Here is a 27493-nt window from a genome sequence, read left to right as displayed (position 1 = left end):
TTTAAGATGGAGAGGTCAGGTTAGGGCACCTGAAAAGCTGTCCGTTCACCTCAGATCCTCAAATGGCTCCCATTTCATTCAGGGGGAAACCACAGGCCTTACAGTTGTCTGTAAGACCATCGGCCCCTCGTACTACTTCCCAGGCCAGGAGTCCTCGAACTTCAGTGAGTGTCGAATCAATCCTGGGCCCGTTCACCAGGCCTGCTGGCCCCAGAAGAGTCCAGCGTTTGCAGGCTGGCTGGCTGCACTGTATGAAGTTCATCCCTGAAGTTTGAAAAAAGTGCCGGACTAGGTAAAAGGGTAACACTGGGGAAGCTGGGAGGGTGGATGCCTCTGTGTTCTCTTTACAGCTCTTCTGTCCATCTGACATCATTTCAAAATAAAACACAAATGCACACACTGCCAGGCTCCACCCCAGAGTCTCCATATTTGCAGGTGTGGGGGGACCTGAGGTGTGCACACCCACCCGGCCTCAGGTGATGCAGACATTGCTGGCACAAGGTCTGTACGGCCCCCACTGGGAGAACCACAGCCCCAGGTCCCTGTGCTCCAGCCACAGCGACCTCCTGGGTACCCGGGAACCACGCGGGAGCTCCCATGCCCTGCTCTGCCCTCCCTGGAATGTCCTCCCAGCCTGAGGTGCAGTGGCCCTAAAACAAGGTGTGTGAGGAGTGTCCCTGCTGCTCCAGGCCTCCCCACTCACAGTGGCCACCTCGTTTCCCTGTCCATCTTCGCTGCATGGTGTTTCTCTCTGTGGCACTGAGGAGGGACACCAGCTATACTTTCCTGCCTCCTGCTGACGCCCAGCCCAGGACGGTGAACTCCTGGAGGGGGGCTTCTGTCTCTCTCTGTCCCCTGCCCCCAGCAGTGGGAATAGCGCCACTCACAGGACGAGCAGCTGGGAATGCAGAGCCCTGGAGGAGCCAGGAAACAGCGTGTCGGAGCCCAAGACTCACCACCCACCTGGGCGGCTGCTCCTTGAACCCTGGGCAAATGACTTTCCTGCCCGGACATGGGCTGCACTCCTCACTCGGAGGGGATGTGAAGGCTCAGTGCCACCCAGACCAAGGCACAGGCCGTCTCTTGGCCCGCGGCAGCTAATGCTGCTTTTGCTCCAGAAACTTGGTCTCTGCGCTAATTCAGGCAAGGCCTTGTTTGAAATTCAACTTTGTGTAAGAAATCATTGCTTTAGGGTTGGGCAAAGTTGAAGAATGCTGTGGGGAATATTTCAGCTACTAAAGGAAGAAACTATTTTCAAACACTCTCAAATACTTTCAAAGTGTTTATTGGTGTTCAGAATGTCTCTGCCTTAGCTGAGAAATCCTCCGTGTGGCCGGGAAAGCAAACCTCTAAGGATGACCCAAGCCAGAGTTTGGAATGTTTCAAATGAGCTCTGTTAGCCTCGCTCATGGAAAATTATAAAAATGTATTCCTTTAGGCTTTATTTACAGATACAGCATAGTTAATATATTTTGAATTCATATTAATATTTGTATAATATTATATAATATTTGTATAATAGTATATTGATATGATGTTAGTATGAATGTATTACATTTCTTTTATATATTAATATTTATTAATATAAGATTAATTTAAAGATATTTGTATATTTTTGTTTAAAAAATACATATTTTATGTACAGACATTTGCATTTATTTATATAGGAGCATACTGTGTGCTCTGATTTTGAAATTCACGTGGAGCTCATTGGCATAACCCGATCACCAAGGGTTTGCTGTAGTGCCGGCCCCTGTGACTCCAGCTGCTTGCAGAAGAGTGGACCCAACTTTCCTCATTATTTGCCAATCTAGAAGATGGTCCATCGCTTTTGGGGCAGAGGACCAGGCGGGAAGTTTCTCTATCTCACACGTTACCCTCCTCCCAGCGCTCCCACCCTGGCCCCTGCACGTAGCATCTCGGGCAGCATCCTGAGGCACGGAGAAGGGGAGTGTCAAGCCCCTTGGGATTGGCCTCAGACTGTCAAGGGGAGATTCAGACAGGGAAGGGTGTTGGAAAGAAAAGAAGCTGACTTGAACAAGTGCAGAGGAGCCAGACTTCAAATAGAGCCGTTGGCCGAATCAAAAATACTTAACAAACATATTTAACAAGTGCAACCACGCACGCCTGTCTGTCCCGGATGCTCTTCCGAGGTTATCATAAGCTCAAGGTTGTGCCGCACTTTCGGCGCTGGGCGTGGCAAACATCCGGAGTACAACTGCTCTTGCTAGGAGCCCGTGCTTTCCGGGCATGCGTGTTTCATTGCTTTGCGGACAGACCCGGACAGAGCCCCTGTTGCTTTCATGCATCCCAGGTGTGTGTGTTTGTGTGTGTGTGTGTGTGTGTGTGTGTGTTTCTGCAGAGGGTGTTGTGTATGTTTATTCACAGTGGTCCCTGGGAAAAGGTCGGGTTTGCTCTGCCAAATTTCCTTGGTGACAAAGTTGAGCTCAGATTATAGCTCCTGCTGCTGCTCTCAGTGTGCTTCCTGTTCTCCTCCAGCAGCCCCGCTTAGCCAAGAATCGCGGTCTCTCGTTGAGTGCCGAGGGGATGCCCTGGGAGGAGCTGTCCGCTGTGTGATGCCAGCTGATGGCTCTGAGCTTTACTCCGTGCCCAGCATGCTGGGTGCTGCTCAGGTCCCCATCATGCACTGAGGACACCGAGGCTCCTGGAATAGCCTCACATCACGTGATGGACGAGTCCGTGACCCCCGGGGGGACAGCTGGGATTTGACCCAACTCCAGGGTCCCAGCTATGCTGTCCGGCTTCGACTGTCTTTCCGTATTCTCATCGACTCTTCACAGCGCTGTGAGATGGGCATTGTTCCCCCATCACAAGTGTAGAGAGTTTCACTCAGCTTAGTGAAATCACACAGAAAATGGCAGAGTGGGGATTTAAATTTTATCTCCCAGATTTTCCAGTTCACCATCATGGTGCCTGCAAGAATCCTGGTTCCCTCTGGCCACCAGGTGACCTCGGGACAGCCCGTGTGGCTTGTCCACCTGGCCCCTAACCTGCTGGCCCTTGGAAGAACCAGTCTCTGACTCCTGCTCCCCATGGGCCCTGGCACCTGCCTGTGTCCGTGTGTTTCACGACTCCAGGACCCTCCAGGTGACATCCAACTCATGGGTCTGTGGTTCACACCAACAGGGAGTGACACTGATTTATGACTTTCTCCTGAACATGTCTTTTTAATGCAAGAGAGCAAAGGAGATATAAGTGGGAGAAAGATTCCACTTAGGCTATTGTTCTTATTCTTATACTGAAATTCTACCAGTCGGCTGGAGCAAAATGAATAGCTGTTATTGCAAAATGCTATCATAATTAGTTACATCAACAAAAATTATTATTTTAAAATATAAAACAATTTCAAGACCTTGAAATAGTTAATAAGGAAATAGTGTATTGCTAATGTAGATATTGTAAAGGCGGTAGTTTAGCCAAATAATTATAAAAGCAAATTAAACTCCTTGGAGCCCAAAAATGCTTATCAAGTTTGAATAATAATACTTGAGAGGAAAAGGCAGATTAGTTTAGATTAAAAGGCTGATACTTGTACAATTAGCTGGTATTGTAGTATTTATAACACTACCTAAATAACCTTAAAGAATTGTATTCAAATTTTAGACATTTATTTTCCATCTGGGGCGTAAGTCTTTTGGGACAAGGTTTTATTCAGAATGTTTCACTTCTTGTCAGGTTAAATTACAAAAATAAAAATGTGTCCTCAAAGGGAAAAAAAATCTGCAAAATCACGTGAAATGGCTTTGCTAAATCCTCTTTAATCTGGACAGGAAGGATGCGCAAAACCAGAGGGAACTGCAGCGTGCTGGAGAAGGGCTCACATGCCATGTGGTTCCGGTGGGTGAGACCGGAAGAAGGCTTTGCACAAACCCACCTGCTCTGTGAGCTGGCAGAGGCCTCGCGCAGGTCAGTGTCCTCCCAGAGGAGCAGCAGATCCCAGATGCCATCCTAGCATCGCACCAGCGGCCCCTGTGTTGGCACCGCTGACCAGGAAATACCTTTCCACTTCTTCCTCCACCCCCTCGGGTGGAAGGGACTCTGCAGGCCACTCTAGGGCTGGTGCTGAGCCACGCTGGGCCAGCACTCTGAGGCCGCACATGTGAAATTCCACTGCCAACAGCGCTAAAAAGAAAACCTCAATCAATTGTCAGTCACTAGTGGGTGGAATCTGAGCATCTGGTCCCCAGGCCTTGCCTGTCTTACTGTGGTTCTGCAGGGCCACTGGCTCCACAAGGCCCACACCAGCCTCACCCAGGAGCAGCTGGACAGTGCCCAGCCTCAGGGTGGCCCACGGGTCACCTCCTGCCTGGGCTTCCTGCTTGACTGCAGGGATCCCCACAGTATGCTCTGCTTGAGTCACCCAGCGTCCAGGCAGGCAATGCCCTCTGATGGGCTCGCTGACCAGCTGGTGATGGGAGCTCGTGAGCAAATGCATTCTCCCCTCCCCTCCCCTGCCCACAGATCCCACAGCCGGTCACGCTTAGCTGTGGTCAGCTCAGTGGAGGCCTTCCTCTTGGCTGTCTCTGTGGTGGACCCCATGACAGGTGGAGTTCCTTGGCCTGTTCTTATGTGTGGATAGATTTAGTGCTTCACTTCTAGAGAACCAAATTCTACGGAAACGATTGGATGCCACCTTGAGGTTCAGCTGTAAGAAGACTCTGGCTTCCTTCCTGCATTGTCTTGCCCTTATGGGCTAAATTGTGTCCCTGCAAATTCACAGGCTGAAGTCCTAACTGCTGGTGTCTCAAGATGTGACTCTTTTCAGAGATAAGGTCTCTTAAAAACAGTTAAGGTAAAAAGTTAAAATGAAGCTGCTGAGGTGATACTTAATCCAGTGTGACCATTGTCCTCACAAGAAGAAGAAATTTGGCCACAGACATGGGCACACACAGAGGAAAGACCCTGTGAGGACAGTGAGAGGGTAGCCATTTGCGAGCTGAGCAGAGAGGCCAACCCTGCTGAAACCTTGATCTAGGACTTCTAGCACCCAGCAATGTGAGAAAATAAGTTTCTGCTGTTCAAGCTTCCCAGCCTGTGGTATTTTTTATGCCAGTCCTAACACACAAATATACACAATATGGTTAATGTCGAGTGTCAACGTGAGTGGCTTGAGAGGCGCCTAGGACATCAGCAAAGCACACTTCCTGGCATGTCTGGGAGGGGCGTGAGGGCACGACTGTGAAGATGAATCTGCTCCTTACCTCCTTCCTCTCTGCCTCCTCCCCTGCTCTCTGCTTCCAGGCCACCATGAGGTGAGCAGCTTTGCTCCTCTGCACTCTTTTGCCATGATCTTCTTGTTTTGGAGCCAGCTGACCATGAACTGAAACTTCTGAAACCATGAGCCAAAATAAACCTCTCCTCCTTTAAGTTGTAAGTATCAGGTATTTCGTCCCAGTGACAGAAAACCTGGCCACTAAAGAACTCTGTCTCATTCACTTTCCATTGCTCACACTGTGGATCCAGCTGCCTTGGCAGATGAGCAGCCCTAGCGAGAGCCCATCGGCCAAGGCACTGAGGTGTCCTGACAGCGGCCACATTTGTGAGCTGACACCTTAACTCCTGATGACCCACCCCGAGCCATCCTGTGCTCCTGATCCTGAAGCTATACGAGATGGCACATGTTTGCTGGTTTGGGAGTCATCTGTTACACAGCAATAAAAGATGAATACCTGTACCCTTGTCTTTACCCTTGTACCCCAGGGTGGCCCTAGGTTCTCCCTTAATTCTCCGAAACGCTCTGCCTCAGCCACTGCTTTCAGAGGAAACAGGCTAAGATAACCCAGTTTCCACCTGAGGTGGTCACACTCTACTCTGACCTTAGCTGTGACCATTACCACCCTTTAGCATTTTATTACTCAGTCTTTGGGCAAAATGTGAATTTAGTATACCTCTAAGTCATTTCACGGAAACAAAATGTATCAGTCAAATACCGCCTCTGGCAAGGAGCCGTGCTAGTCCTGCGCTGTACGATAAACCACAGAAGCAGTGACCTCTTTCAAAGGGCACACCCAGGAGTTGGGAGACACCCTACTTAGTTACTTCTCTCGTCCCTGAGCTGCAATACCCAGCACCCATAACTCTAAGGAGGGAAAGTTTATTTTGGCTCGAAGTTGGTAGAGGTTTTAGTCCATGGCTGGCTGGTTCCAAGGCAGGTGGCATGGCCAGGGGATATTGCAGAAGAGAAAGATCTCATGGCAGGCAGCAGGAAGCAGAGAGAGGAGGGAGGAAGAGAGGGGTAGACCCTGCCAGGCCACGCCCCCAGTGACCACCTCCTCCAATCAGGCTCCACCTCACATTCACATTCACATTCACATTCACTTTCAGCTGTAAACCCATCGGCAGACTCATCCACTGATGAGTATCACACCCTGTGATCCAGTCTCCTCCCCAAACCCCCAGCTATGAGCACTTGATGCTTCTGGAGGAATCTACCCTTCCGCAGTCCCTTGGCATTTGCTTACCCTGGGGCCAAAGGTCCTTCCTTGTAGCTTCTCTTTCAACAAAGGCCCACTCACCCCTGGCAGGCAGGGCGCAGCTCCTCAATGTGCAGGTCTAGGTATCTGGATCATCCCCTTCTTTCCTTGGTATTTGCTGAGACTTGCTCTTGGGGAGGCTGGGTGAGACAGTGGTTAAGCAGAAACTCAGGATTTAGGCTGTCCAGGTTCAAGTCCTGGTCCATCCTCACTAGCTGTGTAATTTGCACAAGGTAAGGACCTGTAGGGCCTTGATGCCCTAATCTTTGAGGTGATAACAGGACTTCCTGTAGGGTTGCCAGGAGCATTCATACCAAGCATATTCTTATGGTGCTCTCTCAGTGGAGCCTGGCATATCACAGATGTGGCCATGATGATGTGCTAGACACAAAGGAGGGCATTCACAAGGTGTAATTTGTGTTGCCAAGAAGCTAATGAGCATGGGGCACATAAGTGAGCAGGCCCAGCTGCCTCCAGGCCACAGAAACAGTGCCCAGGCCTGGCTGGAGTGCAGGGGATGCTTGATGAAGGAAAGATGCAGAAGGACCCAGAAACCTATTATGGGAAGCTGAGTAATGGCCCCAAAGATGCCACATTGGAACCCTGGGAGCCTGTAAATACATCCCTCACACTGTGAAAGAGACTATGCACGTGCGATCAAGTGAAGGATCTCGAGGTAGGAGGTTCTGCTGGATTATCTGAGTGGTTCTGATGCAGTCACAGGGCTCCTTACAAGAGGGAGGCAGGAGGACCAGAGTTGCAGGAGGTAGGGCACTGGAGGCAGAGATGGGAGGCCCTGGATGCAAATAGTGTCTGGAAGCTGGAAGAGGATGCATTCTTTCCAGAGCTGCCAGAAGGAACCAGCCCTGGAAGACTCATTTTGGACTTTTGGTCTTCAGAACTGTTGGGAGTAATCTGTATCACTTTAAGCCAATAGGTCTATGGTGAATTTGTCACAGCAGCAACAAGAGAGCTAATATCCACGCCCCATGCTCTGTGAAGAGTAAGTGAGGAGAGGCCTGAGTAGGTGCATTAGTCAGCTTTCCTGCTGCTGGGACAAGTTACCTGACACCCAGGACTTAAAGACTCATGCTCCTGAGATCTCTGGCTGATCCCATATCCTCTCCAAGCCTCTGTCTCCTCACGTGTCATACGGGATTAATAAAGATCATAGTGTAGCAGTAGAAATACCATTGCCAATAACACTTAGTAAGCACCTGCTCCATGCTAGGACTATGTTAAGCACACTCCATATGCTATTCCATTGAGATTCCAAGGACACCCTCTAGGGTAGGTTCTAGCATTGTCCCCTTTTAAAAACTACAGGACGAGGGCCAGGGATTTAGCTCAGTGGTTCTGTTGCTTGCTTTGCAAGCTCAAGGACCTGAGTTCGATCCCTGGCACCAAAAAACCCAAAAAAAACCAACCCCCCCCAAAAAAAACCCCAAAAAACAAACAAACAAAAAAAACTACAGGACGAGTCTCAGAGGGTTGAATTGGGAGATTCGGTGAGTGACAATTGATAAATATCTTACTGGCATATGGTAAGGGTCATAGTAAATGGCATCTGTTATTGTCACTGGTATACTATTGTCAATCTCTTCTCCCACTGAGAGGTAGCATCCCTGGGCTCTTCCATCTTCCCTGGGAGGAGTTGGAGGTCCCCAAGTCTGCCACAAGTGCCCTGTGAGTTTCCTGGTGTTTTGTGGTCTTGGTTTCTTTCTCGTCCTGCTCAGTGTTGGACCCACGTTGGGAGCTGGAACAGCAGGTATGGGTGGCACACGAGGTCCAATGGCTGTGGGCCTCAGCTCATTCTCAGATGTGGTTCGCTTTGGGGCCCCTCAGATTGGCCCATAAGCCCCAAGGGCTCTTCTGAGGCCCAAGGCAGCGATCAGCTTTGTTGTCCCTCCTGTGTGCAGCAATGGCTTTTCAGTGTGTCTAGAAATAGGAGCTGAGAGGCTGTGATGGAGATGACAGAAGCTCCTTAAGGCAGGCTGGGGTTCCAGCTGCAAGCGTCGTTCCCCCAGGAGCACGGCCCAGCCACCTCTCAGGGATACCTGGCCTCTGAGCAATGCTTGGTCCCAGCGACTTCAGTCTCAAGTTCTTTTGAAAAGACAGCAGTAGAACCCACCCTTGGAAACAACATGTGCAGACTACTGATTAATTGGAATATGTGTAACGTCCTGGTCAGCGTTCTGAGGGTGGTGGCTTCCTGTAAAAGCCTTGGCATTAGCTAGTGTTCTCTGACTGAGACCCGGATGGATGCCCAAGGCTGCCCCCCAAAATTGGTAGGGCAGGCAGGCCTTGCCCTCTGAGATTGGGCATCTGTCCGCCTAGGTTTCTATGTAAAATAATCTGAAGCCTGAATTCTTACCCATTGACAGGCCATGCACTGCCATCCTGACTGATGGGCTGGTGGGAGAAAAGCTTCCACTCTGAAGGGCAGGGGCTGACTGAGGGTGATGGATTTTCTACAGCTCTGAGAAAGTCGACAAGTCCTTTATATAAACACTGGTTTTGACAGTGAAAACAGTTTTCCCTTCTTCTGCGGAGGGCAGCAGACAGAGTAAATATTGACAAGTGGGCGGGCTTACTTTCCTGAGAGCTCAGGGCAGCAGGTAAATGGAGAGAAGAGGAATTCTTCTGTTGAGTCGTTATGGACACAGGGAAAGACATTCTCTTCAGGCACCATGTTTGCGGAGACTGGGATTTTATGAGACTCAAGAGGCTGGACGGAACTTTGTAGGACCAGGGAGCAAAGCCTGGGCTTGACTAGAATCCTCCCTGTCCCTAGGATTCTGAAGAAGGAGGCCTGAGGTGGAGCGCAGGCTTCCGCCCATGGGTTTCCAAAACTCCCCGTGACTTCGATGCTGGCCATTGCCATGGTGAGCCTCTCCTAAGGGACAACTGCCTGAGGCTGGCTTAACCCTCGCTCCCAGGTACCTCTCAGGTATGCGCTCTGGTCCTGAGAGCTTAGAGACAGCGCCGATGCTACAGACATCACCTTGACCTTTTGAAATGTGTCGCTTGGACACTGCAGGAGCGAGGACCTCATTTGGTGCACGGGTGGATGCAAAGATGACTCCAAAGCCCCCCAACATAGAATCCAAACCTTGCCAGTCTGCTGGCCCCGGACAGCCCACTCCTCTAAGGATCCTGCCTGGCCCCCTGCCCTTGCTGCTCATGGGACTTTGGGCTTGTGTGCTGAGGGTCCTGTGTGACATCTCCCTTGTCAGGCTGTAAGTTCTACCAAAGCAGGAACATCATCCATCTCCACGCCTACTGTGTCCTCAGAGCCTGGGGACTTTGGGGCACATCATACATGTTTGATGTAGGATTAGTTGATATAGATTTGATATAGGACTACTTGATTAATGAGTCCACACAGTATGGAATGAACTCACCATTCCAGAGGCCCTAGAGGTCACAGCCTGATGTTCAAAGAGCTGAAGGTGCCTTTATAAGAAAGAAACTTGGGCTAAAAAACATGAGGCAACCCTCCTCGCTTTCCCAATAAACGGCCCTCAGAGTCTCCTGGAATTTCCTTTGCTATCAAGTCAGTGCTCTCTTACTCCATTTGAAGCTCCCACCCACCTCTGCACTTGGGAAATGCCCTTCTTTCTCTTCTAGGGAAAATTACAGGCCATTGGGAAAACTCCCATAATCCCCCTTCCCTCTTGTCCACTCCTTCCCTTCTCTATAATCTGTCAGAGGGTCAGGTCTGGGCGGGGGCTAGAGGATGTGCTGGGGTTAGAAGAAGCTGCTGACCAGGACATCCAGGCCTTCCCAAGAGACAGGGCCCATTGCAGGTAGGGGCCAGCAAAACCATCAGTGTCAGATTTTAGCACATCTTCTCCACCTCAGGTCTCCGTCTCTCTCTCTCTCTCTCTCTGTCTGTCTCCCTCTCTCTCTCTTTCCCTCTCTCACACACACCAAAACACACATACACACTCACACACTCACACACTCACACATGCCTAGAGCAAACAAATAGGGCAAAAGGCAGGGCTTGTGCTCTTGTTAGATTAAAAAATTTAAATTTAATCCCAGTTGAATTAATACTATATCTAAATGGCGAATTGGCTTAGCACTTACGGGATACTAAGAGGGCAAGGCAAGATAACAGGGAATTTGGAATCATACCTTTGTTATGTTCTGCCTGTACTGTTTACTAGACTTTGTTAAGTCCCTTCCGTACCCTTTGGTATGAGAACTAGAAATATTCCTTTTTTTCCTGAGGAATAAATAAAGATTATTGAAGTGAAAGTTTCTGGTACACAAACAATTAGGTCACATTTAGTGAGTGCTTACTGTGCTTCAAAACACTTTTCTAAATCCATCCTGGGACTGCAAAAGCACCCCAAGCTTGACATATCTGGAGAATGTTTGCAGTTGGAGGAGACCGCGTTTGAGAGATAAGGGCTGTCATTTCCTGAAGAGATCATTCCCTTCTGCCAAGCGAACTGCTCTCTGCAGAGTTTGACTGTGATACGATGGGAGCGCCTACCCGGGCAGAACACCCCGCATGCTGTTTCCATGTCCTTCTGACCTGTGGCTTGCTGATCCCTGTGCCCTCTACAATGGGCGCTGTGCCTGCAATGTGCTTTTCTCATCAGCGCATGGCTGCAAGTTCAGACTCAAATGAGTCAGCATTTCCGAGCATTTATAGCTCCAGACTTTGCCATGTGTGCTCGCTTTATTGCTGTATTTTCTGCAAGTGCCTGCATCCAGGAATGACATCTCCATGTAGGCACCAGAGCTGACCTCAGCTCAGTGTTCCTATCTCAGCCTACTTTCCATTGCTCAGAGCTAACTATGGCAGTGTGAAAGGTTTTAGCATCCAAATGAGGGCTCAGAGAAACAATGTCTGCCCCCTGCCCTCAGGCCCTAAAGTCACTGACATTTTTGGCAACATGTCTCATCATTTGTGACTCTAAAACATGTCCTTCTGACTCCAAGTGGTTGGTTTAATTATTTCACATATTTATCCATCCATCATCCATTGATCCACCCATGTATCTGTGCATCCAAGCATCCATCCATTATCAACTATCCATCCATCTGTCCATCATGAGCACATGTGGAGCTCCTTTTTTGAACCAATTCACTTCCCAGTAGTGGGGAATTGGCAGTAATTCAGCTCAGATCCCAGGGGGTCACCACGCCATAAATACCACCTTCCGGTTGCACTTGTTCGTATGTCACCTCCAAGCTTCTCAAATTCCACTTACTCACCAAGTGTGTAGACTTTGCCACATTCATGTGCAACCTGTGCTGTTATTTGCTTAATGTTGTCCATTATGGGAACTAACCTGCTTCAAATAAATGCATTTGTAAAGGAAGCTTTATATGACACGAACATACAATTGATAGAATTTGCAGTTTCATGAAGAATTATGTATATTTAATGTCCACTGGTTCACTACCTGAAATCATCTCAGGCACCACCAAGGTAACTATATCACAATGTGTGGGCTTGAATTAGCCCACATTCCTTCTATAAATATGACTCTGATCCCCATTTCTGATGTAAATTCTCACATCAGATGATTTGTGTAAGGATAAGTTGCTGCAAAAGCTAGACTAAGACTGACACTCAGATCTCTGGCCTCCAAGTCCAGAAAACTCAGGAGATGGTGAAGTTCGTTGTATTAGTTACCACCAGTATTAAAAAGAATCAGCTAGGGGAGAATGAAGCGTCGTCGATGACAGAGTGTATCCCGCTCCGTGAGGTTGATTCTAGTATTGTGAAGTTTAACCACGGTATAAAACGTGCATGTCACTGCGGGTGGGGCTTATGGCCAAACACGTTCCAAAGCCCCTGCTTGCCCTATCCTGGGTTAGACTGGGCGGCCTCAATGGTACCGAAGGCTGGCAAGGATGCTGCTTGCGAAATCCCAGGGGTTGCCATTCCCAGCATCATCAATCCGGCCTACTGCCTGCTTTTGGAAAGGGAATTCTACTGGAGCTCAGCCATGCCCATTCAAGTATATATTGTCCACCCTGCTTTCAGGCCATGAACAGGGTTGCCTGAATTAGCAAATAAACATACATAGTGCCCTGTATTTTACCTGACAACTCTAGTTATAACTGCAAACCCAGTAGTTGCTAGAGAGACCACGAAATCAGAAATATTTATTACCTGGCCTTTGCAGAATAAGCCTGCTCATCCCTGCTCTGTACAAGTGGCACTGGACCACACCGTTGTCCACGGTAGCACTGTGGCCAGCCAGTGCCCCCTGGAGTCTGTTCTTCCTTCCAAATTCATGTTCTTCCATCACAGCTCAGTGTTTGCTTTTCCTTAGGGCACTGAACCAAGGTTGTGTGAGCAGAGAGCACTGAGCCTTCCCTCCTAGGGGCTGTCCTGCTGATTTTTCCCAGAACCGCCTGCCTGTTATCCCAGCTATCTCCCCGAGCCTCTGGCTCTCGAGGACATCTGAACGGAGGCCTTTAGGACCTTTATGTAGCAAACCTTGATTGACACCCTGAAGCGGGGGAATGGGGCTTGGGAATAGCATGAAAAACGCCAAAATTCTCCCGGTGCAAAAACCCAGCCCAGTTTTGGACAGTGAATTTCGGCCTTGGCCAAGATGTTTTCTCATTGCAATCTCTGCTGACCCCCTTGGAGCAGCAGAAGCTGTTGCCTGCAAAACAGGCAGCTTCTCGGCCTCCTCCTCCTCCACGGCCCTGCCTCCCTCCCTGGTGGTCTTACCCTGCAGTCCTTTCCCTCCCTCTCTGTCCAACTTCTATCTGCCTTATCTCACTTGCTGGGGACGTGAGCCTGGTCTGAGGTTCCCCATGCACAGACTAGAAGGGCAGAAGTGATAGCTCCACTCTTTTCCATTTGAATTCCCATGTCATTTCTTTTACTGTATGTTTCTGTATGTTACTGTACTTTCAGATCTTGGCTAGAGGGACGTGTTCGAGCTTGAGGCCTCATATCAAGGTGAGTGCCAGCATTTGGAACAGTCTAGATGAAAGCCAGCAGTGTGGTCAGTTGCTGGAATGGTATGTTTTTGAGCCATGTGTGAGTAAATTGGGGTTTATGGAGCACTAAGGTTGGATGGAATCTGAATTTATCACAAGATTCAGGGTCTTCATTTTATACTCGAGACTAAGGAATGTGAAGAAAGACCATTCAAAGTCATAGGGTCACATGTGAGCTGTGAACTTGGACGTGATGGTAATCAGTCTTTCAGTGTTTGTGTGCGACGAAACTTGTGAATTTTTTGTCTTCTGTTTCTAGCTGTATTGTTATTGTTTCTGACATCATTCCTGTCATCGCCGTGATGTGGTCTTCATAACCTACATTTGTCAAGTACCTTGGCCACTAAGGCAAGCACTTTGCACACGGTACTGCCATGGCTGCTACTTAAATGCCTCCTCCGAGGGTTGTCATGTTGAAGGCTTGATTGCTGATGGGACTTCAGGGAGTGGCTGGACCCTGAAGGCTCCAGTTTCCCCGTGGATCAATCCACAGATGAGATCATAATTTGATGGCATCACTGGGAGGTGACGGAAAGGGAGTGGACTGCAGGGGTGTGTCCTTGGGTACTGCATCTGCACTCCCCCGCCTTCCTTCCCTCCCTCCCTTGGCTTCCTGGCTTCCATGAAGTGGGCAGCTTTCTGTCCCCGTGTCCTTCTGCTTTGATATTCAGCTCACCACAAGCTTGAAAGCAATGAAGCCAGCTGACCACAGACCGAAACTTCTGACACTGTGAGGCAAAATAAACCTTTCCTCCTTTAAGTTGTTTTTCTCAGGTATTAAGTCATTCTACTGAAGACCAGAAAGAAAAGAGCTCCAATGAGATGGGTTTCTGTTCATGACAAGGAAGGCATTTCCAAGAGACATAAAGAAAATGGAGCCTGGCAGCCAAGCCAGGGAGCCCGGTTCCTGCACTGGAGGTGTTAAGGTGGGAGGCAAGTGGCTTTGCTGAGGTGACAGGAAGGTGTCAAGCACCTGGTGGGTGACAGTGGAGGTGTCTTCTAAGCATCCAAGATTTCCAGCGAATGGCAGATTTGGTGGTGCCTGTACAATGTCAGGAGCATGCGTCGCTCACACTGACACCCACAGGAAAAGAAACAGGAAACAGTCGAGCCTGCCCTCTGCCTCTGGGGTGGGAGGTGGCCCCGGAGTGAGCAGCACAGCACGTTTCCCACTGGAGAGGGCTCAGCGCACTTGGGGTTTGGCTCTTGACATCACACCCACAGGCCAGTGGTCTCTGCTGAGCAGGCCAGGCAAGTCCTGAGCATGAGTGTACTGGGATGACCCTCCTTTTCTGGGAGCCAGGGCCACATCTGTTCCAACGCTGTTGTGAAAAGTGCACTCAGTGTAGGCCACCCCTTCCTTCCCACCGTTTGCACTCCTGGCTCAGTGGCAGAAGTCTACTTGCTCTCGGGTGGAGTCTGACCCCCCTCCTTCAGCATATCAGGGCCCCACAAAGTGCTAGGGAGTTTCCCAACATTCCTCAGGGAAGCCATCACGTCCAGCCCTGCCAGACTTTGTACTTCCTCACATGGTCAGGAAGTAAGGAGCTAACCGGTCTCCGAATTCCCCCAAGGTTGCACAGAGCATGGGCTGCCAAACCCAAAGTGGACCCAAGTGGATTAGGAAGAAAACTGTGCACACCCCTAGACTGGACCACTTCGTGCTAGGGCTGAACTGCAGCTTCCGGTCCCCGTGGCTGCTCCGACCTAGGACGGAGCGTGAAACAGAGCACGCCTGCCTGAGTCCGGAGTGGAAATGATACTACGATCAAAGCTGTTCCTCACATATGCTGTTTTGAGGCGCCTTTCCGGTTCTTACTCCTCAACAGAGAGAAATTTAATAGCCAGAAAGATCACGCAACAAAGGTTTAGAATTTTAGCTTTGGAGAGATCTTGTAGTCCCTGAGTCTGATGTCCCCCCTAACTTAGAAAAGTATTTTATTGTGTTCATAATGAGCGACAGAATTATATGATTTTGTTATGTATTTTTAATGTCGTTACTTTCTACCTCCAAGTAGCCAGGAAGCAGAGAGAAGAGCCTGGAGGAAAGAGCCGGGAAAGATGCAGTCCCCAAGGCCACGCCCCCAGTGACCCACTTCCTCCAGCGGGGCTCCACCCCTAACAATACAGTCCACCATCAGTTGATTCGTGGATTAACCCAGATCCCATCCCCTCCCCAGCCCTATTTCTCTGGACTTTGCTGCACTGAAACCCAAGCCTTCGTCGATACTTAGGTCTTTGGAAGACGCTTCATGTTTAAACCCAACAGGTTCAGAAGTAATTTTCAGTTAATATGTTAATTAATTAATTTGCCATGGAAACTGAAACACTAAGGAAAAACTCAGAGTCCTTGTCGGAACTCAGGAGGAAAGAATGCTGCAATACATTAGCCATGCCTTCCACCAGCTCAGGAAGGAGATGAAATCCTCACATTGTACGTTTTTCACCTCTGACTCAGAACGTACCTTTCCTACCATGAACACGAAGCCGTGGGATGGACCGAGGGTCCTCATATACATTTTCACGAGACATGGTCTTTGGGATGTTACTAAGTATCTCTTGTCCAATTGCATTGATCTGAAGACATGAAAGATTTAGGGGACTCCCCAGATCTAAATTATAAGAGATGCCACTGTGTTAATCCAGGTGAAAAAGATGTGTATTTAGGAAACCAAATGGATTCAAGACTTAGTTGGTGAATGAAATGGAAGTAGGTAATGGAGAGGGATAGGACATGCTACAGGCGCCTACAGACAAGGGGAATTTTCAAGGCATTCTGCTTAGAATGCATCTTATCATCTCATTCATAGCAAAATCCAATTTAAAATATGGGGCGGGGATTTAGCTCAGTGGTTTTGCTGCCTGCTGCGAAAGCACAAGGACCCAAGTTCGATCCCCGGTACCAAAAAAAAACAAAATCCAATTTAAAATAGATGTGACTTTCATGTCTCTTTTATAAACAAGAAAATAATGAAGTCTCTCATTCAAGAGTGCCTTTGCCCATCTGATGGATCATGAACACTCTTGAACGCTAATGGGGGCAACAGCCATCAAGGACAACTGGTGATTACAGTAGAAAGTAGAGTCAGTGCAGGTGATTTCTGACCCTGTTGGTTCCGTCACTTTACAGGATGTATGGTTTGTGGACAGAGAGTCCACAGCCAGTACAATAGGTTGTTGTACCATACTGGCGTGGTCCCTACTGGGTATGTCAGATACTATCAGACTGGGTCATCACTATCCTATAAGGCAGGGGCTATGCTGATATGTTCTATGATGTAGATGATGAAATTAGGCTAAGAGTCAAACTTGAGTTTATCTTCCTTTCATAATAACTATTTTTCAAGTATAGAATTAAAGCCCTGGTAGGCTAGATTTAGTCATAAAAATGCTCTACTATCTCATAATGCACAAGCATTTTCTATGATTCTCAGAATATTGAGTAATAATTTTCCAGAATTTATGAAAGACATAAAGCTATAGATGAAGTAAATTCAATACATCCAAACCAAGCTGTATACACATTAAGAAACCTGCATCTAAATGTCTCACAGTGAAACAGCGGTGTATCAAAGACCAGAACAAGACTGTAGAAGAACCTGGTCCCTAATGACACTGTTGAGCCACTGATCAATGTTTCAGTCTTCCATATCTCTAGGCTTCCTGCTATGTGAAAAAAAAATTGTTTAAGAACATCCAAAATATGATGTTTTATGATGTGCAACCCAAAGCATTCTGGCTGATCTAGAGGACCAGATGTGTGCTGAACTTCTTCAAAATGTTGCCACACATGTGTTTCTACTCCCTTGGTGCTTGCCTACCCTCAACCTGCCTCCATTCACCTTGGTCCATCTCAGTGCAGCCTGTGAAGATGTTTCCTCTAAACATCTTGGTGCATAGCATGTTGCTCAATCCAGTGGACAGTTTTTTATCTCCACTTGACCTAACCTCCTAAGGACATTCAAGTTTATTCTATGTGCCCTTGGATAAGTTATTTAACTTTTCTAAACCTAGACTCTCTAATCTATAAATGGGGTTAGAAATAATCTGTCTCCAAGGTTGAGAGGATTAGACATAGTCAAACATCTAAAGTGTTTAGCAGAGTGCCTGGCACAGGGTAAAGTGTTCAACAGCCACTAGCTATTGTTATTAGTGAAATTCTTCCATCTTTGGTGCAAATACTGGAAATTTCTGCCCACAGTGGTCGAAGTAATAATGAAGGTTTATCAGTTCACTGAGCAGAAGAGGTCCTAGGTGGGGCTACGGGCTTCAGACAAGCGTGCCGAGCTGCCTGTGGTGTCTTCTCCAAGGCTCCTCTCTCTGTGAAACAGATTTCCTGGGGAACATAGCCACCCAGCAGGAAGGAGGGCATCCTCAGTAGTTCTCTCAAGGGAGCAATTGCCTCTCTGTCCTTTAAGCCTCAGCAACTCTGGCTGAGTCACAGTGACTTGAGTTGAGCTACTCACCCTGACCCATGGCTCTGATTGGAGGGACTTGAGATGTGATGGTTGACTTCGTTGAATCAGGCCACAGCCCTGGGCTGGGGACACAGTCATCTGGATGTAAAGAGATAAAAATGGAAATAATTTATCAAGAGGAAAACACAACGGATTTTAGTTGGCCCAAAGCAGCAAGGGCCCAGTACTCTGTTTATGGATCTCCAACCTCCCCAGCTCCTTGTGTGCCTTCCGCTCTTTCTCTTCCTTGAAGGCAGAGCCTTGCCTGCTTATCCTTGCGCCTCAGCCCCTGATACACACAGACATTGGCATTTGGTAAATGTGCACCCACTGCGGACAGAAACACAGAGTGAATGGGGGTGACTTGCTCCTTGCTTGGTGGAAAAGTCTGTCCCCACAGCAGTGGGAATGGAATCCCTGCGAGAGACTGGAAGTCGGTCTCTGCAGATTCCGATCCCCATGCCTGGGATTTCCACCCAGCAGATGCTTTTCACACTGTGAAACATGCAGGCATGTGGGCCGCCTGGTTCACGTGTCGGTGCTATCCCCCCTCACTCCATTTCCTGGGAAGGAGCAGAGCTGGGGGCGGGGGCTGTACTCCCCAAACATGTTTTCCGTTTTGTGTTTCAGCCAACAAGTGAGAGGGCTCTCTCATAGGCCACTTAACATGTACTGCAGATGTTTCCTTGGACAAGTGGATCCCTCTTCCTCTGGGAGCCCAAAGCCTGAATGATCTGCAGACCTGATAGAGCTGAGCTCAGGACATCCAGCACCAAAGATCCAGAGTCTTATTTTGCAGTGTGACCTGAAGGTGGGCAGCCTGACTTCACATATTGGTGTCTCACAGCACAGGTGAGGCTGTGGAAGGCCACACACCTGGGGGAGCTAACATCTGGATGACCACACCCAGTGACGCTGCTGCTGTCAGCTGGCACTGGGGCATTGGGCCACTGCTTTCCTCTCCATTTTATTTTTAAAAATCTAGCTCTTCCTGAAAACAAACAGGGGTAATTTTAACAGGGATGGAAGGGAGAACTGCTCCTGAGTCTGGTTTCATCTTCCAGACTCATCATTACCAGCCAAACTAATATGAATTTAAAACAGAGGCTTGGCTGTACGCTGCAACAAGCAGAAATCTAAAACTATAATACATAAAACACAGCCTCTCACAAAAATAAAATTCTCTGCAAAGCCACAGAGCTCAGAAATAGCATTTGGTTCTTCTTCAAAAAATACTGCTTTTCCCACTGCCGGATTCCACCCCGGAGAGAGCTGCCTGTCTTCTCGCTACAAGTCTCCGAGTGGAGAGAGAAGGGGTAATAAAACGGGGAAAGTGAGACTGATGTTGTAAGGCTGGAAAATACAAAGGTTAAGATTGGGGTGGGGGAGAATTCAGAAGGGCAAGTTTTCATGTGGCTGTGGGCTCCTTGAGCAGCATGCTTATCTCAGGACACACTTGCTGCTAGACCTCAAAACTGGCCACACTTTGCCCTGGAAATTCTTCCTTTTACTCTAAAACAGAACTTATTAAGAGACTTTCATGTGGTTGTTTTCTAAAATCTCTTTTTCTCTAACAGATGAATCTCAAACACTTTGCTCCACACAGCAAAAGGCTCCACTGTTACTGGGTTGTTTATAACATCCAATAACCTTCCAAGCCCCCAGTGTTTATAAAAGTGAATTGGGAATATGCAGGAACAGTTTGTCTGCCTGGTGGAATTTCAACTTTTCCATTTTTGCTTAATTTTGGAACCAAATGTCAGAGATGTTACAGCATCAGTAAAGTAAGATTCAGTTGGAGATCATGTCTCTGGATAAATCTATTTTGGAGAGAAAGACTGGGTTTCTTATGCTTACAATACTTGGGGTAGGGTTAGGTTTCAGAAATGGCTCAGTGTTTATTGGACATAGGGATCAATCAAGCACATTGGTTTAAGTAGCATGTGCAAATCACTTAACACCATACCTGGCAAATGATAGAAATTCATAAGCATTGATTACTGTTTTAATAATACAGTTTTGGATTGAGTACCCCTAGTTTCAAAACCTGAAATGCTGCAAAGTGCAAATATTTCTGAGCATCAACATGAAAATCCCACACTGATCTCAGGTGACAGTAACAGCCAGGACACAGGTGGGCTAAATGTACTGTCCAATGTTAACCCCAGGGGCTGTGTATAAACATAAATGAATTTTATATTTAGACTTGGGTTCCCGCCCCAAAATATTTCATTATGTATCTGCAACTACTCCAAAATCCAAAAGAAAAATCTGAAATTGGAAACATTTCAGTTCTCAAGCATTTCAAAAAAGATACTCAATCCATTTAATTCCATTGCCTAAGAACACACTTAGGTCCCTAAGTATTCTCCTAACAGACACATTAATGTTTTCTGCTTTCTAGTTGATACTTAGTCTCTGGCTTGTCTAAGAATTCACTCATCCTTGTTGCTGCCCAAGTCAGTAATAATGATAATACTACCTACAATTTTAAGATTATCAGTGTAAATAGGTAGACATTATAAGGGAGAGATGGTGACATTAGGTGTGGTCAGTCATAAAAGAGGAATTAAAATACATATGTCAACAGTGTCCATACTTATTAGTAATCAATGGAGTCAAAATTAAAACACGCAATACTTCTGGCTTACCATCATTTCCAAGACTCAAAATGATACCTTTTCATGTTCTCAGGCACTACCGACAGGAAGCATAACGGAATTTTGTCAAGCAACAAGGCAGTATAAATGAAGTGCTGTAAACATGCTTTGTTTTTAGTCTGTTGATCCACTGTTAATCATTTATGTGGAATATCTAGAGGGAAATTGAGCAGAGTCAAAGATTTAGGTACAGAATGCCAACTGCAATGTGGGCCTGTCAGGATCCTATCAGGGAACTGCAGCCTCACAGTAATCTGAGGACAGTCACATCAGCACAAGCCAAGATGACTTAGGGAGTGTGGTTGGGGCTTGGAGAGGGTGCTGAAATCATGCAGGGCTCAGGACAAGGAGAGAGAGAAGGGGGTGGGGGGAGAGAGAGAGAGAGAGAAGGCTGCCAGTCTCACCTCACAGCCTGGCAGGCAGGGAGAGGATGCGGGGACAGGGCTTCCTGTCTCCTTGGTGCCTTCAGGGCCAGCCTGGGGGAGATTCCCCACCCTAACCTTGTCCCTGAATGGTCTTGCCAGCATGTTCTGTTCTGAGTCCAACCAAAACCAGAGGCCAGGGCCCTCTGACACCATCCAGATGGGCCGCGTAGACGGTGGCTCGAGAGAGACAAACGAGAACTATCCAGCACACTTCATTGTTGTTAAAAGCAAAAATAAAACTGGAAGATAATACCGATGTCCAGACATTGGGAAATGAGCCAAGAAAGAATGGTATGTTTTCCAATGAGATGTTACACAGCCATTCAATGGCAGACTTGTGAAGAAACAATAGCATAGAAACATGTTTTCAATATAATCTCGACTGAAGGCAAGTAGGGTAGAAAATTATATATGACTTCAATTATGAAAAAAATGCACACATGACCCATTGGAAAAAAGATTAGAGGGAACCTGCCCTGCTTGACAAGGCTATTTATGATTTAGAGAAATTAGGATTTCCTTCTTTTCTTAGTGACTGATATTTTCCAAATATCAATATATATGCATAAGCATATATAACTTTTCTAATAAGAAAACATTTTTTTAAAAAAGCTACTCTTTTGCTTTCTGCAGGTTATAGAAAGATGAATTTTGAACTGCTTACAGCAAAATTCAGTGGAAGAATAAAGGAATAACTCAAGGCTTTCATCTGGTAGGTAGAATCAGGGAAATATCATGGAGGTGGTAGCATTTAAACTGGGCCTGGGGAGGTGGGAAATATTCCCTAGGCAAAGAATGGCTAAGAGTGAAGAGACTAAGATGTAGCACTCCCAAGGGCTTGGAATAGTCAGGGCATAACAATACCCGGATCACCATAGAGCAGTCACAGGCAAAGCCAGGGGACTTTGTAACATACGGATTTCTGTCTCTAGCTGCTGGGGTGGCCAAGGCAGATATTGAAAATGCTTCCTGACATTTCCTGGACTCTAAGACATAGTAAGAGTTGAGAGGCACAAGCGGGCCAAACATATAAGAGGTCATCAGGGCTCTATGTAGAGTGACTGCCCAGAACCTAGCTGTCCCTGTCCCCGAGGGACAAAGAGGCTGGGAAGTCACTTTCTAAGGTGTGGCCCTACCCCACGTCCAGGGATGACTGGGCCAGGCTGGCCGTGACTCTGGCACCAAAGGGTAGAGGGAGGCTTGGTGGTGGGTGGTGGGAGACCTGCTCTGTGATCCAGAGCAGGAAGGGGGATGGAGAACAGGCACAGGAGGAAGGGGGTGAGGTCAGAAGAACAGGGATGGGAGACTGGAAGACCCTGCCCCTCCGGATCCCTGGTCCAGCTTACTGAGATGTCCTTTGTCTTTCTATACCGCCCTGGTGTTCTGCTGGCCTGGCTGGAGGTGGCCCGGTGACCTGCAGAGAGGCAGGACAGCTTACCTCAGAGACACAGGAACACGGGGGATTGCAGTCTCCGCTGAACCCTGGAGTGGGTCTGCCACTAACTCACGCGCTAGTGCGCTCTTCCCGAAGGATGGGCCCTGTGGGATTAGTGGGTGTGATAGCACTGATAAGCAAATGAGAACACAGAACCCGAGCTGTCCTTGGCCAAGTCAGTCCAGGCTTCTCTAGGTAACAAAGCTAACTGCTGTCTCTCAGAAAGCCCTCAGCCCCTCTCTGCTCCTGTGCACTGTGAATTCCCTGTAAGGCTGGCCGAAAGCCACGTCCCCAAATTGATTTGAGTGAGGTCCCCTTTTATGTAGTGCTTGGCCCAGGAACAGCTAGCTTGTTCATTCTTCTATTTCTTCTTTCAATAAACATTTACTGGAGTAGCAGAAATGAAGACTGTTTCTGAAAATGCATCTGATCTTTCTTTCTTTCTTTCTTTCTTTCTTTTAATTTTTTTTTTCATCTTATTTTTATAAAGAGGCCCTGCTAGCCTCCCAGGAAATGTGCTTCTGTGTGCTTCTGTGTGCGTGTGTGTGTGTGTGTGTGTGTGTGTGTGCGCAGCTGTAGGCATGTACAGTGTGCAGCACACAAATACCTATGCCTGTGCGTGCTAAGAGAACAGAGAAGGAAAATAAAACTAAGGAAGGGCAGGTCCTTGCTTGGATGACCCATATGTGGCATCTAGCTGCCCCTTCAATGCCCAAGTGGAATTACTTTGAGAGGCTTATTTTGACCTTGATAAAAAGAAACTTCCAGGGCCGGGGATTTAGCTCAGTGGTTCCACCGCCTGGCTCACAAGTGCGAGGTCCCGAGTTCGATCTCCAGTACCAAAAAAAAGAAACCTTCAAATTCATTTATTCTCTAGTCTACCTGCCACAGCTGAATGTTAAGCCCAAACCAATTTTTAATTTGTGAAAAATAAATGACCTTTTTCTCATCATCATTTTTTTCTTGAAAGGTCTTGACTAAAAGAAATTTTCCATGTGGACGATGATCATTTTGTTTTCGGTTGAGGAACTAACTCTTACTGAGGATCCCTTATACACCACCACTCGAGTAAGCATTCCAAACATTTAATCTTATTTAATTCTTGCATAGCAACCCTGTAGAGCAGGCGATCCATTCTCTGCTTTGAGCAGATGGAAAGGTTCTGGGAGGGCAAACTCACTTCTGCCGTGGCGCCTGACTCTCACTTGAGTCTCCACTACACGTCTATTAAACCAGTGAGGCATGACGGAAGCGAGGCAGAGTGACTTGACCCGGGATCGCCCAGCTCCTGAGGGGCTGAAGCTGCAGGTCTCTCTGACCCCACGGCCCAAGCGCTTTCTTCCTTGTCCTTTCAGAAACAGCAAAATGCTCTCACATCTTTCCACTGATTTAATGGAGAGGACGTGCAGTGAACGATTCTCATTTGTTTAGAGAGCTGAGAACCAGAAAGAGAAGGTACCTCGATCACGAAGGTAGCAGAGGGCAGACCCAGGACCCCTCCCAGGGTTCCCAACTGTTGCCCAGGCTGATGTTCACACAGCTGGCAGATACTTCACCACCCTCTCCCTAAAGTCTAGTCCTCTGTCCCTTGACCCAGGCAGCTGTGTTCCTCTGGTGGGATGTCTCCTAGTAACCATGCAGCAGGTGGCCAGGCCAGCAGTGCAGGGAGAGGTCTGCTGGAATACACATTCCGTAGCCTTTTGTCCCTGCCCCCTCCACTTCGCCTGACATCTTGAGCATGGCCTGCACCTGCAAAGTGACCTAAGTCCCTCCTGAGGGAGGTGCCTCTGTCAAGACCCCACTGTTTTCCCACAAGAGGTTCCTTGGAAGAGACCCTCTCCAGCAGTCTCCATAGTAACCACTGACCTGCCTGTTTTCCCAGAATCCTCTCTACCCTCATTTTCATTGCTGCTGATGGGCCTGAGTCTTCGGTTCCTGGAAGAGACAGTGCCGGACCAAAGCTGGAAGTTGGAAACTCACTGGCTTCTTTCTGGAGTAAAAATGGGATATTATTACCTTCTGTCTCTTTCTGTTTTCCTTTGTCACTTTGTTCCAAAAATGGTAATGTTTCTCGGCTCCTGTCTTCTTGGTGCTCATGCCATCAAATGAAGAATAAGGAATGCCCTCAGAAAAATCTCTGGGCCATTTACCTCTAGATATGGAGCCTAAGAACTGGAGAGACTCAGCTTTTCCCTGCTGCCAGTGAAGAGCTGGCTGAGTACCTCGGGAGGGTGTGGCCGCAGGCCACTAGAAGTGCTGACAGGGATGGCGCACAGCTGGCTATTTCTTTCCTCTTCTCTCTGCCTTCAGACTCTCATCATGTTTCTCCTTGACAGTTTCGATTGAAGGCTGTTATGGGCTGAATTGTGTCCCCCAAATTCATATTTTGAAGTCTTAGGTAATTAAGGCAAAATGAAGTCACACACATGGGCCGAGCCCTAGGTGACTGGTGTCCTTATGAGAAAAGGTTAAGGCACAGATAAACGGGAGGGAGACCATGTGAAGAAGACAGCCTTGGGTATGTCAAGGAAGAGGACTCAGAAAGACCCCTCCTGCCAGCTGCTGCCTGGATCCTGGGCTTCCAGCTTCCAGAAGGGTGAGAACATATGGTCCTCTTGCTTACGTCACCCGTCCTGCAGTGTTCTGTCATGGTGGACCCAGCAGACCCATCCAGATGATGGCACTGAGAAGTGCGTGCTGCAGCCATGGCCCCAGTGCTCCCCACTCCTGCAGCCACGCCCTTCACTGTGGCTTTCAGCTTCTCCCACCACACAACCTTGGCTCGGGGCTGGAGTGGAACTTATTCAACATCAATAGAGTGGATGGACATCTCCATGTCCTAGTTCCCAGCCTAGGACTCAGGGGCCTTGGCCGCATTTGCTCACTCTCTTGAAGCCAGACTACCAACTGCTGAACAAGTCTGTGACAGCCCAGTGCGGGAGATTGAGAGGTACACAAAGGGGTGCCCTTTGTCTTGGCAAACCCCTCCAAGGCCAGCCTATGGCCAGTCAATACTGAGGTCTGCCCATGCGAGCAGAAGTGACCCACACCTACCTCCACATGCAGGTGACCTTAGCCAAGACCAGAAGAACTATCCATCGGGTGCATCAACTCATGAATGATCAGGACTCTTGGACACTAAAGCCGCTGAGTTTTGGGCTAATGGTTACATAGAAGTGTCATGCTAAATGACTGATGTCATTTCTGCTGATGTATGTATCATGTTCAGCAATTTAGGGATGGTGTTTTGTTCCTTTTTAATGAGAACAGGTCATCTGTCAGGCATGTCTTGGAATGAAATTTGAAGTTAAACTTCTCTAATGATATTTAAATCATAAAATTTGAGACACAGTGGAATTGAATTTCCTGGCTTCCCCATAGCCTGCTGGTACCATTTGGTAAAATTAATGTGGTTGTATCACACACACTACTGGGAGTATGTCAACATCCACTGTCACTGTGTGACATGCACTCCCAAGTGTGACATTGAGGGCACTTGCATGTCCCAAAGAGGACTTGTGTCTCCAGCCATGAAGTGGTCTTTAGTGAGCCTCCTTTTTTAGTGGAACCCTTCATATTGAGCTGGGGAGCTTTACTTGTAGGAAGGAGAAGGGCCAGTCGGCAGCCTGGAGTCCCAGTACCGGAAGGGGAAGGAGATACCTCTGAGCTGCCAGCTCCCACATAATGCAGACCAGCTCTTCCCAGATTTTGCCTTCAATGAAAGCCAGGCTGCTGGCTTCTCCATGTGTGGAGAGTGGGAACAGACAGAATGGAACCAGCTGGAAAATGTTCAACACAGAGAGCTTTGATTTCCCTCCTGGACCACTCCTCACTTCCAACATCCTTACACCTGCTGACTCCGAGCCTGGGCCTTTATGTGTTTCAGCTGGAAGATGGCTCATAGCACCTCACCCTCCTTGGTGGCATATTCTGGGCAGTGACTACTTCCTTCTTGGCTCCACCCACCAAGGTGTCACTTTCTTCAGACTGATTGGAAGCTCCAGTTCACAGAGACCCCTTCTCATTATGATATGGCTGCTTCAGCGAGCTCTCTGGAGGCTGAGCGAGCTCCTTCCACCCTCTTGACAAATGAGCTGTTTCTTTGGTATTGAGGGTGTTGGCTCAAGTTCACTGCATACCTACATGTGTTTGGCTCTGTTGTCCCTTGTCAACAGTCACCCAGTGGTTCTTGGTTTTCATGCGACTCATAAAATGTGTTCAAGGGCCAACTAAATAGGCAGCCAACTGAGCTGGTCCTGGGTAAGAGGGGCCCTCACTAATGAGGCAGAGAGTCCAGCGGGCAGTGGAGTCGTGAGGGTCTTCTCACCCCATCCCAACCTTCTCTGCCCACGCACACTACCAATCTCAGCCTCGTTTTGCTGCGCCTGTGGTCCAGGCATCCCTGGGATACTCCCTGGTGTTTATGAAGAAATGAGCAGGTGCCTTCTCCAGGAGAGGTTGAGTCAGTCAAGACAAGAGTTGAATTGGGGTCGAGTTCTGTGGTCACTGTAGTGACCCTCTGTGTGTCCCGGGCCTCTAATTCCTCCTTCTGCTCATCCCTGCTCCATTTCAGCTAGGACTTATACTAAATAGAAATAAAAGTAGTTTCTCAGGGGCTCCTGGACTTGGCTCTCGGCTTTAAATTGCCCTAGCTGTAGGGCTATTGGTAGAGACACAGCTCCTTATGCCTGAAAAGAAAGTTGACAGCGTTATCTCCAGGGTCTTCCTCTGTTCTAAAGGCCCACTATTTGACAGAGGACTTGGAACCAACCCACAGATCGGTGGATCCCCAGCTTTGCCTTACTTTAAAGTCAGATTCCAGGGGCCTCTTCTCCCAGTTGGGTAAGTGGGAGTTTGTTTCCGGGACAGGAAGAGGTGGAGGAGTGAAGAGGCCCCCTTGCCTCACTAGCTGTGACCTGCCCTTGTGATAGGCGAGGAGATGTCTCAGAAGCAGACAGTGAGCCCTGAGCATGTCTCAAACCTATTGTAGTAGGAAATTCCTTTTAAATTCGTATTTCTATTTATCTTACTTTTT

The 27493-nt window shown here is 48.1% G+C and overlaps 2 long non-coding RNA genes across 6 annotated transcripts; one reads left to right on the top strand and one right to left on the bottom strand.

Annotated features, from left to right (window-relative positions):
* Nucleotides 1–1645: 1645 nt before the first annotated feature.
* LOC101726732 (uncharacterized) lies at nucleotides 1646–24611 on the bottom strand. Of its 4 annotated transcripts, XR_015443587.1 has the most exons (7): nucleotides 24475–24611; nucleotides 22462–22562; nucleotides 20590–20752; nucleotides 17948–18037; nucleotides 6537–6634; nucleotides 5223–5350; nucleotides 1646–4143 (listed from the first exon to the last, which is right to left on the bottom strand). It is a non-coding gene; the product is annotated as an uncharacterized LOC101726732 (long non-coding RNA). The 4 variants fall into 4 exon arrangements; XR_015443586.1 differs by having other exon boundaries at nucleotides 5223–6634; XR_205252.4 differs by lacking the exon at nucleotides 5223–5350.
* LOC110349162 (uncharacterized) lies at nucleotides 18026–24503 on the top strand. Of its 2 annotated transcripts, none has more exons than XR_002394953.2 (4): nucleotides 18026–18749; nucleotides 21657–21735; nucleotides 23429–23526; nucleotides 24341–24503. It is a non-coding gene; the product is annotated as an uncharacterized LOC110349162 (long non-coding RNA). The 2 variants fall into 2 exon arrangements; XR_002394952.2 differs by having other exon boundaries at nucleotides 23814–24486.
* Nucleotides 24612–27493: the final 2882 nt, after the last annotated feature.

This window comes from Heterocephalus glaber, unplaced genomic scaffold, assembly GCF_053883595.1.
Source record: "Heterocephalus glaber isolate CG9 unplaced genomic scaffold, H.glaber_assembly_v1.0 deba00001572, whole genome shotgun sequence".
NCBI classification, from domain to species: Eukaryota; Metazoa; Chordata; class Mammalia; order Rodentia; family Bathyergidae; genus Heterocephalus; species Heterocephalus glaber.
The sequence above is the reverse complement of the archived record's forward strand: the minus strand, read 5'-3'. Positions and strand labels throughout refer to the sequence as shown.